The following is a 10,533-nucleotide window of genomic DNA, read 5'->3' as shown; positions in this document are numbered from 1 at the left end:
ACAGTGTGAGTCTATTGAAGAAAATTTCCGTAACTATAATGTACGAGACTTCTATAAGACCTTTGCTGGGAGAATCAATGGATACGGCTCACGAAATCTATGTTTCAGAAAACCAGATGGAAAACTAGCGCTCACAAATCGGGAAAATTGTGAGGAGCTGGCAAGATACTTTTCCGGACTCCTCAATTGTCCTGAACCTTCTTCAAGATTCCCTCAAGAAACTGCTATCTACACAAATCCAGAATCCCCACCACCTACACTAGAGGAGATCCAAAGACATATTCATAGACTGAAAAACAACAAGGCATCCGGAGAAGATAATATCACTGCAGAACTACTTAAAAATCTTGGACCAAATTCCCTCAAAGAACTCACTCAAATCATCACAGACATTTGGCAGACAGAAAAACTACCAGAAGATTGGAAATGCGCCCTAATTCATCCACTGCATAAAAAGGGAGACATGGCAGATATAAACAACTATCGAGGAATCTCCCTTCTCCAAGTCACTTATAAAATCCTCTCAGCTTGTCTTCTTCAACGAACACAAGAACAACTCGAACACAGTATTGGTGAATACCAAGCTGGCTTTCGCCCTCACCGATCCTGTGCAGAACAAATTTTCAATTAGAAGACAACACTAAAATACAAAGCAGTCAGAAACAGTCCGATCATTTGTTCCTTTGCTGATTTCGCAAAGGCTTATGATTCAATCGATAGGCAATCTCTCTTTATTATCCTTGAGGAGCTAGGACTCGATCCGAAAACCCTAAACCTTATCAAAGAAACGCTCACAAACACAACTTCTAAGATAAAATTCCTGGGTGAAATATCAGAGCCCTTCCTGATCAAAACCGGCGTCAGACAAGGTGACGGCTTGTCTCCACTCCTCTTCAACCTTGTCTTAGACAAAGTCATCCGAGAATGGGAAAAAGAACTGAAGAATCAAAATTACTGGAAGCCTATACAACTAGGAAGATCTAAAAATGGTATTAAAATTTCATGCTTGGCATTTGCAGATGACGTGGCCATTCTAGCAGAAAACGAGACCACAGCAATTAAACAGATAGACATTCTCAAAGAATGCGCCGAAAAAGTTGGGCTACAAATTTCCTTCCAAAAAACCAAATTCATCTGCTCAAAATTTGAAACTCAAAAACTGACTACAAAATATGGACAAATTGAGAGAGTTCCATTCTTTAAATACTTAGGCGAGGTCCTAGAACCCACAGGGGGAGAGAAAACTGCACAAAAAGTTCGACTGCAAAAACTGAAAAGAGCATACTGGAAAACCCACAACATCTACAATAAAAAGTGTCTCTCCATTCACTCAAAAATACGACACTACAATACAGTAATCAAGTCCGAAGCACTATATGCCAGCGAAACACTCACACTCCATAGAAAAGGCGACCTGGAAGGCATCCTGAAAGAGGAACGCAAAATTATCAGAAAGATTCTTGGCCCAAAAAGAACGGAAGATGGATACAGGTTACAGTCTCGGAAAACTACAGAAAAACTATCTAACCTCGCCGCAGACATCCGGAAAAGAAGACTAAAATTTTACGGTCATATCCACAGACTCCCAACACCCAGACTCTCCCACAAAATTTTAATATACATTGAAAAATTGAAAACCATACCCTGGATACAAGAAACCAAAACAGATGTAGCAAATGCACAAATAAATTCTTCAGAAGTTATAAACAGAAATGTATACAGGCAAAAAATCAATAGCTGGAAAGTACAACCCGAGAATGAAGTTTGCAAGAGACAGGGGACAAAATGGACAGAGGAAAGAAAGAGAATTCATGAGGAAAGAATGAGAGAAGTTTGGAGAATTAAAAAATTGAATCGGAAAAGCTTTGCGTGATCCGTATGGGTCCAATCGCACATAATAATAATAATTATATATATATATGGTCTAGTAGAAAGAGTTTGATGCTCTCTACAGCTATTCGCAGATGATGCAGTTGTCTGTACCAAAGTAGCAACGCCAGAAGATAGTAAGAACTTGCAGAACGAACTGCAGAGAATTGATGAATGGTGCAGGCTCTGACAATCGATCCTGAACGTAAATAAATGTAACATATTGCGCATACATAGGAAAAGAAATCCACTACGGTACAGCTACACTATTGATGAAAACAGCTGGAGACAGAGTTTGCCGTAAAATATCTAGGCGTATCTATCCAGAGCGACCTTAAGTGGAATGACCATATAAAACAGACAGTGGGAAAAGCAGACACCAGACTCAGATTTATCGGAAGAATCTTAAGGAAATGTAACTCATCCACGAAAGAAGTGGCTTATAAGACGCTTGTTAGTCCGATTCTTGAGTATTGTTCATCTATCTGGGATCCCTATCATGTAGGACTGATAGAGGAGATGAAGAAAATCCAACGAAGAGCGGCGCGTTTCGTCACGGGATCGTTTAGCTGGCGAGAGAGCGTTACTGAGATGCTAAACAAACTCCACTGGCACACGTTACAAGAGAGGCGTTGTGCATCACGGAGAGATTTACTATTGAAATTTCGGGACAGCACTTTTCAGGAGGAGTCGGACAACGTATTACTTCCCCCCACATATATCTCGCGTATTGACCACGAGGAGAAAATTCAAGAAATTAGAGCCAATACAGAGGCTTACCGACAGTCATTCTTTACAAGCACTATTTGCGAGTGGAACAGGATTGGACAGATCAGATAGTGGTACCGAAAGTACCCTCTGCCCCACAGCATTACGTGGCTTGCTGAGTATGATGCGGATGTGGATGTAGAAATTCGTAGCAGCATCCACATGATGCTTTTACTTCGCGGATCAGTCACATAACACGAACAGACGTGAGCTCACAGGATTGGTAGACAGCGACTACATAGTGTCGAGCTGTCGAATCGATGCTACTGTTCACCAATACATGTCATGTAACTACAAACAGGTCTATGTGTGTTAATGTTGGGTTAGCAAGTACAATGACCTCAAAGTGATTTTGGAAACTGAGAATGTACAGTAAGGTATGGAGGTGGAGCTCGTTCGAGTAGAGGAGGAGGAGCTGTGCAGCAAACAGACACACATATCGAGGGGCAGCTGACGGCAAAGTACGACATACTTTGTCCCGTCATTCCCGTCTCTGACAACAGCAGTGTTAGTGTATCAATACTGATTGCGTTTAGTGTTGCTGTGTTAAAAGTAACCATTTGAGAGTCATTACAGAACCCATTTCTAAAGCAACAAAGTGCTGTGAACACACATGGTCTGCAGGAAGTGGCATGTGCTGCAATGGAGTGAGAGTAGATCTGTGGTATTGTTTTGTTTAACATAGTGGTACCATTGAGATGGAGATGTGCTATTCGTTATTTCGGTCGCTCAGTCATTCTATGAACAACTAAAATTCATTGCAAGATGGTGTACCTATTCTATGAGATTTTTCATGCAATAAACGTGAAATTCTAAGCATACAGAAAACAATTATTTGCGAAATACAGTCGCATGGTTTCCAAACGTCAGTCAGTTCTATTCAATTACAATAATAGTGTGCGAGGTACTCCCGCCCACCATTAACAAATGTTCCATTAAAACTAGAGTCTTTCACATACAGACTCCATCTTGATTTCGAAATGTAATCTGCTTACGATGAAAATACAGCCCATCCAATGAAGCAATGGAATCAGATGTCTGTAACACAGTCGCCAAACATTTGTCATGGCTATTTGAGGAAACTGATGCTCACACCACTAAACAATGTGCTATTAAAACTACAGTCTTCCACGCCATATACGCTCATATAGATCCCCTCAAGATTTCGAAATGTCAATTGCTTAGGAAGAAAAATACCCAGTTATCCAGCGGTGTAATGAAATGAGATGCATGTAACTCCAAACGTCTGCCATGGCTATTTAAGCACAGTGATGCTATGTGAGGTACGCCCCCCTCCACCCTCCCGCCTCATCAACAAATGTTCCGTTAAAACTAGAGTCTTCCATGTCATATACATGCATATAGACTTTACTCTGGTTTCAAAAAGTAATTTGTCTACAAAGAAAAAAAAACAGGTATCCCAAGGTGCATTGGAACCAGGTGGAAGTAACACACGCCCCAAATGACTATTACGGCTACTTAAAAACAGTTTGATGTGTAAGGTACTCCCTCCCATAATTAACAAATGTTCCATTAAAACTACAGTCTAATGCACCATATACATCCCATACGGATTTTTGAAATGTCCTTCCACATCGCTAGCATTTAGATAGAATCTAACTCGAATACAATTATAAAGCAGAGCTCAAAAACCAGGTTATTTTTAGCGGAGGAAGGTGTAAACGCTTCCCCAAACGTTCTGTAGTCGCACATATCCATTATGATTTTCCGAATCCATAAGCTAGTAGTCATCCATAGAAGGCCGTTGCAAAAGTACAAGTTGAGGTCCATTCCCACATCAACCAGTTCTGCTTTAGATGGATTTTTTATATTCCCGCTGCATCCATACCAATTTCTCCTGATATACACCACGCTTCTGACTGTGGTATAAGGTACAATGTCTCTAGAATGCATAGACTTCCCCCTATTAAAGTACTGATATATGACATCATCCTTCCATCCAGCATATAGTGCGTATATTAAGAAACCAAGCACCTTCAACCGACAATTCCGATTACATCTGCTGTGTGATGCTTTATATTAAAGTAATATGACTTAAGGAAGTAGATAGCCCTCAAATTTTGTTTTTCTCCCTGTAATACCTCCCAATACAGAATCTAGTCGCTACTAGCTTAGTGGAGTGTAAATGTCGCAAAGCACTTGTTACCGGATCATATGGAACTCTATAGCACTGATCTTAGCAACAGGACTCCTTTGAGGGGCGAAATGATGTTCCTTTTAACCCCATGGAAGACTGCATACATTGACAGAACGGTGGTACTGTATGTCAATTCCATGCTTCAACACAAAGAAAAAAATCGCTATTCTTCAACACAAGTCAGGATCTGTTAAAATCGCAGAGTAATTGTAGCTATCGTATTATGAGCAAAGCTAAGTGTAATTGAAGGAAATAAAATAAGAAAATAGCGCATTTTAACGATAATACTTTATTCTTCACAATGTATATTAACAAGGTATAAAAAGTACACCTTTGCAGTCATCAAAAGTGCTTTTACTGTAGCTAAAACAGGTCCTGACACACACCAGGAGGAAAGAATAGGTCTACATTTAATGAAAGCACCAATCCGTCTGCAGGGAAAGAATAGTAGTCCCACTTCTTTCCGGAAGCAGATTTTACACAGGTGAGCACTGTCAAAAGCTCTCGCGCTGACATGGTATTCTGTTGCTGCTTTCAGAACATTTATTTTTATTATTTTATATATTTATATTTATTATTTACATTTATATATATATATATATATATATATATATATATATATATATATATATATATATGGTGGTGGTGGTGGTGGTGGTGGTTAGTGTTTAACGTCCCGTCGACAACGAGGTCATTAGAGACGGAGGGCAAGCTCGGGTTAGGGAAGGATTGGGAAGGAAATCGGCCGTGCCCTTTCAAAGGAACCATCCCGGCATTTGCCTGAAACGATTTAGGGAAATCACGGAAAACCTAAATGAGGATGGCTGGAGACGGGATTGAACCGTCGTCCTCCCGAATGCGAGTCCAGTGTGCTAACCACTGCGCCACCTCGCTCGGTATATATATATATATATATATATATATATATATATATATATATATATATATATATATATATATATTATTTATATTTATTATTAGCTGCGACATCTGCAGTAGTTTTTGCATCTCTCTTCTGACAGACATTATCCACAAAATCACTATTCCTCGCAAGAAACACAACAAGCGCTTGGAAAACCACCATGCATGTTCAACCAATGATTTACTCGTTTCCTACCAGTATTCCAACCCTACACCACAATGGAAACACACGGTTTCACCTCCGTCACCGGCATAAAAGAATCCAGCTTCAGTTAGTTTGTCAGGACGTTGCTCAGTATCTAAAGATTAACTTTTGAAAGATGTACGTTCTATGTTTATGGTGAGCTAACCTAATATCCCACACACTACACATTGAACTGCATAACGATGCTGATATAGGAGATGAATGTGGGAGTATCCACATGCTGCACAGGTCACGGATATTGCACAAAATCGTCAGTTCGACCCACCGATATACCTCCCCAACACCCTGAGACATCCACTATTTTACAGAGCGACATGCTTTCAAAGCTCCCTCTATATGTAGCCTACTCTACAGATACAGGCAACGGCCTTGCCGCAGTGGATACACCGGTTCCCGTGAGATCACCGAAGTTAAGCGCTGTCGGGCGTGGCCAGCTCTTGGATGGGTGACCATCCAGCCACCATGCGCTGTTGCCATTTTTCGGGGTGCACTCTGCCTCGTGATGCCAATTGAGGAGCTACTCGTCCGAATAATAGCGGTTCCAGTCAAAGAAAACCATCATAACGACCGGGAGAGCGGTGTGCTGACCACACGCCCCTCCTATCCGCATCCTCAACTGAGGATGACACGGCGGTCGGATGGGCCACTTGTGTCCTGAAGACGGAGTGCTACAGATGCAACATGTTGACACTTTTGCTCATGTGATAATGACATCACATCCAGCGATGTATTCCACAATTTTATGTATTTTGTCCAATAAAGTAAGACTGTTCCCTACATCCCGTCAACTTCATGGCGCAATTACAATGGGGAATTAGAAGCCACTGATACTGAGGACACTGCCCCCTCCATCTTCATATTTTGTAACTGGAACACTCTGGAGCTGGGAGGCGTACTGATAGGCCGACTATATTTGTTAATAACAAATTACATCATTGAGATCTATTTGATTAATATTTCGATGCATCAGCAGGAGCCACACAGACTCAGATAACATGTAGTAGTCTCAATTTTACCCATTTTCCACGATGTTCCGAGTTATACCCAATTACGTGAGTTATCTGTCAACATCACGTCTCATCGTGTCACGACGTCACATCACAGTCGCGACCCGTCGCGTCACGTCGCGTTTCGTCGCATCGACATCATAATGCTTTCAGCTTTGATTCCGATTCCTGCATCACCGCTAAGCCGTCACTCCATTACTAGTGTGAGATATCATAGTGTTAAAAATCAACACAGTGGTAGAAATAATGACGTCACAGAGAATCCTACAAGCCAAAAATATTGTGTAAAAAATACCCTAATACTTTACTAGGTTATGTGACATTATAGGAAAATTCTGATGCCTGCAATCAAAGATACTGTGTTTTTAGCACACCTCTAAAGAAAGGCGTCCAGTGTGTAACTAACTCCAGCGGGGATCACGTCGCCTGCTGGAGGGTGGGTCACCCCTCAGACTCCGATATGTAGGGTGTTGCCTTGAATGCCGACGATTGCAGACGCAGTGCCCAGCAGTCGCCGAGACAGCTAAGGTTGGTACCAGACATTGCTGGTTAAGAGACCTATAGCTTGCATTAACGGCAAACAAATCCCAAGATGTAGGTGGAAATATCAAAGACAGGTGCAAATACACACTACTCTCATCACTGTATTTGCTGGATAATGCCAGTACGGTACGGAAATCATCGCATGATTGCGACCACTAGATCGCAAACGGGAGTGCTTCAAATATCTGCGTATCTCCACAGAAGTGGTAGAGAAATTTGCACAGCATATGTGTAATCACCTCCGACCTAATAGCTGTCACCAATGACTCTCAATCGTCCAGGCAGAGGACGTCCCACCACAGCAGAAACCTGTCGTAAGTTGTCGATGCTGTTGCATATAATCACTGCTAACGGTTTAAGCACTGAGCACTTCGCCTGCCCGCTCCTCTATAATTTCTCTATGGAACACCTAGACAAACCAGTCTTAACTCGTACGCACATACCAGAGCAAATCTGTGGACTCCTTTGTGGGTAACCGCTGCAAACAGCGTAAGCGCCAAGCACATCTCACCCCATAACGTTTTTTCCTATTACAATGTGTGCAGATAGACTCTGCTACCGTTCATCCCAGAAGTAATAGGCTCCAATATTACTCGATTTATGTGTCATCATGGACGACATTGTGTTGTCAGAGCTCCAACGATATGTGAGAGGCGGATTCGTAACAGAATCTTAACGTCCAACATTTTCTGATATTATTGTAACCAGTACAAGTATGAAGTGTTTTTGTGACTAAATAACGTTTTTTTGTTAATACGACTGTATGCAGCAGCTCGCAAACGTGCAATAAAAAATAATATTTGTGAGTTTTTATTCCTCTGGCTGTTAAGGATCTTCGTCAGGGCCGGCCGCGGTGGTCTAGCGGTTCTAGGCGCGCAGTCCAGAACCGCGCGACTGCTACGGTCGCAGGTTCGAATCCTGCCTCGGGCATGGATGTGTGTGATGTCCTTAGGTTAGTTAGGTTTAAGTAGTTCTAAGTTCTAGGGGACTGATGACCACAGTAGTTAAGTCCCATAGTTCTCAGAAGCATTTGAACCATTTTTTTTCTTCGTCAGGTGGCACACACTGTCAGCATAGTCAATCGCCGGCTTCCTCTGATACCGGCAGCATGTGGGCGATACACGGGTCTTGTTTCCTTCCAACGGTCGCTGGATGATTCGTCTTAAGTGCCGACTCTACCTATTAGGTGAAGGCGTCCGCACGTGTTACTAACCGTCAGACAAGCCCATAGGTCTGTGGTTCCCTCTATCAATTAGGTTGCATATCAGTTTTAGCGCGGTTACATAGAGCCGATGAGACAATTATTCCCACGACTGGCGGGCACATATACGGGGATGTGCTGCACGGCCAAAGTTTGGTCAGAATTCCCTGGGCAATCTGCGGGCTCACAGTGGCTTCCGCAGGAGTCACTGTCCAGGGTCGACAGACACACACATCTTGTCATAAACACGCTGCTGACTGTACAGTGATCAGGCACGTGCTACCCGCTTTTTCCACCTATCATTGTGCGTACGTTTTTCGTATTTCTCAATCACGCTGGTAACTGGTCTTTGGAGAATCGGTTTATCGGTATAGGGTGCTCGGCCTCTAGCGTCATATTTTATAGTATCGTGACCCCTGCGAATCTATGAGCTTGTATGTAGAAAGAGTTTATTTTTTCTGCTGCACTGTGAACACTTCCCTGTCTAGTTTCCGTGTACTGATCTTGTATATGATTATTTCCGCATCTATTTACTACGGTTACAGTAATGTGATACTGCTAAAGTTATATATCTGGCACATCTAGCCTACCGTCGACGAAGTCCTAGGATTGTATTTGGTCGCTAAATTTTTGTTCCCGATGTACCAAGTATGGATCGCGTGTAGTCGGAGGTATATGCCTACTGCACGAGTCCTGCTCACATTTGTGGGACGCTCATTGTTTATGCACACACAAGTTTTGGTAGCAAATACAGCAGAGTTGTGACCTGCAGCACGTGTCTTTGGAATTCTACAGATAGGTCGAAAATGCAAATCATAACACACTCGGATTTTCTCATGCTTGGTGTAAGAGGCTTATAGTAATACTCCATATACTTGCAGGGTTTACTTTGTTACGGGTCTTCATTCCGCCTGGGAGGCTGCCTAGCTGAAAACGGAGTCACCCACGCTAGTTTTAAAAGCATCACTATCACTGTGGGAGGGAGGAGAAGGGGAGTATGTTTATGGTTGGCCCAGAAAGAAAGAGTGGTAGGGAGAGATGTGCTTGGCGCTTAAACTGTTTGCAGCAGTTACCCACAAAGGAGTCCACAGATTTGCTCTGGTGAGTGTGTAGGTGCCTACGAGTTAAGACTAGTTTGTCTAGGTGTTCCATAGAGAAATTATAGAGGAGCTTGGAGGGGGATTGGTTGGTGCTTAAACTGGTAGCAGCGATTACGTGCAAGAGTGTCGACAAGTTGGGACACGTTTTTGCTGTGGTGAGACGTCCGTTCTCTGAGAGCCATTGGTGACAGCTACAGGGTCGGAGGGGATTACACATATGCTGTGCCAGTTTCTCTACCACTTCTGTGGAGACATTCTGGAGAACTGTTAGGCAGATATTTGTAGCACTCCTGTTTGCGACCTGATGGGCACAACCATGCGAGGATTTCCGAACCACACCGACAGTATCCACAGAACACAGTGATGAAAGCGATGTGTATTTGAATCCGCCTTTGATAATTCCCCCTACATCTTGGTATCTGTTTGCAGTTATTGAAAGCTGTAGATCTCTTAACCAGCGATGTTTGGTACCAACTGCAACTTTCTCGGCAATTGCTGGCCACTGTGTCCGCGATCATCGGCGTCCGAGGCAACACCCAACACATCCGAGTCCGAGGGTAATATACCCTCTAGCAGGCGGCATGATTTCCGATGAAGGTGGTGTACATATTGGACGATTCTCTCTAGAGATGTGCTACAAATACAGTTTCTTTAGTTGGAGCCATCAGAATTTGCATATGATGTCACATAACCTAGTAAGGTAGGGTGGTATTTTGTATGCAATATCTCTGGCTTATATACTGTGACGTCAGTACATCTGC

General features: G+C 42.7%; 1 pseudogene; it reads left to right on the top strand.

Annotated features, from left to right (window-relative positions):
• Positions 1-6,280: 6,280 nt before the first annotated feature.
• Positions 6,281-6,397, top strand: LOC124778302 (annotated as a pseudogene).
• Positions 6,398-10,533: the final 4,136 nt, after the last annotated feature.

Source organism: Schistocerca piceifrons, chromosome 2 (assembly GCF_021461385.2).
Source record: "Schistocerca piceifrons isolate TAMUIC-IGC-003096 chromosome 2, iqSchPice1.1, whole genome shotgun sequence".
NCBI lineage: Eukaryota > Metazoa > Arthropoda > Insecta > Orthoptera > Acrididae > Schistocerca > Schistocerca piceifrons.
Note: the sequence above shows the minus strand (reverse complement) of the source record. Positions and strands in the feature narration are given on the sequence as shown.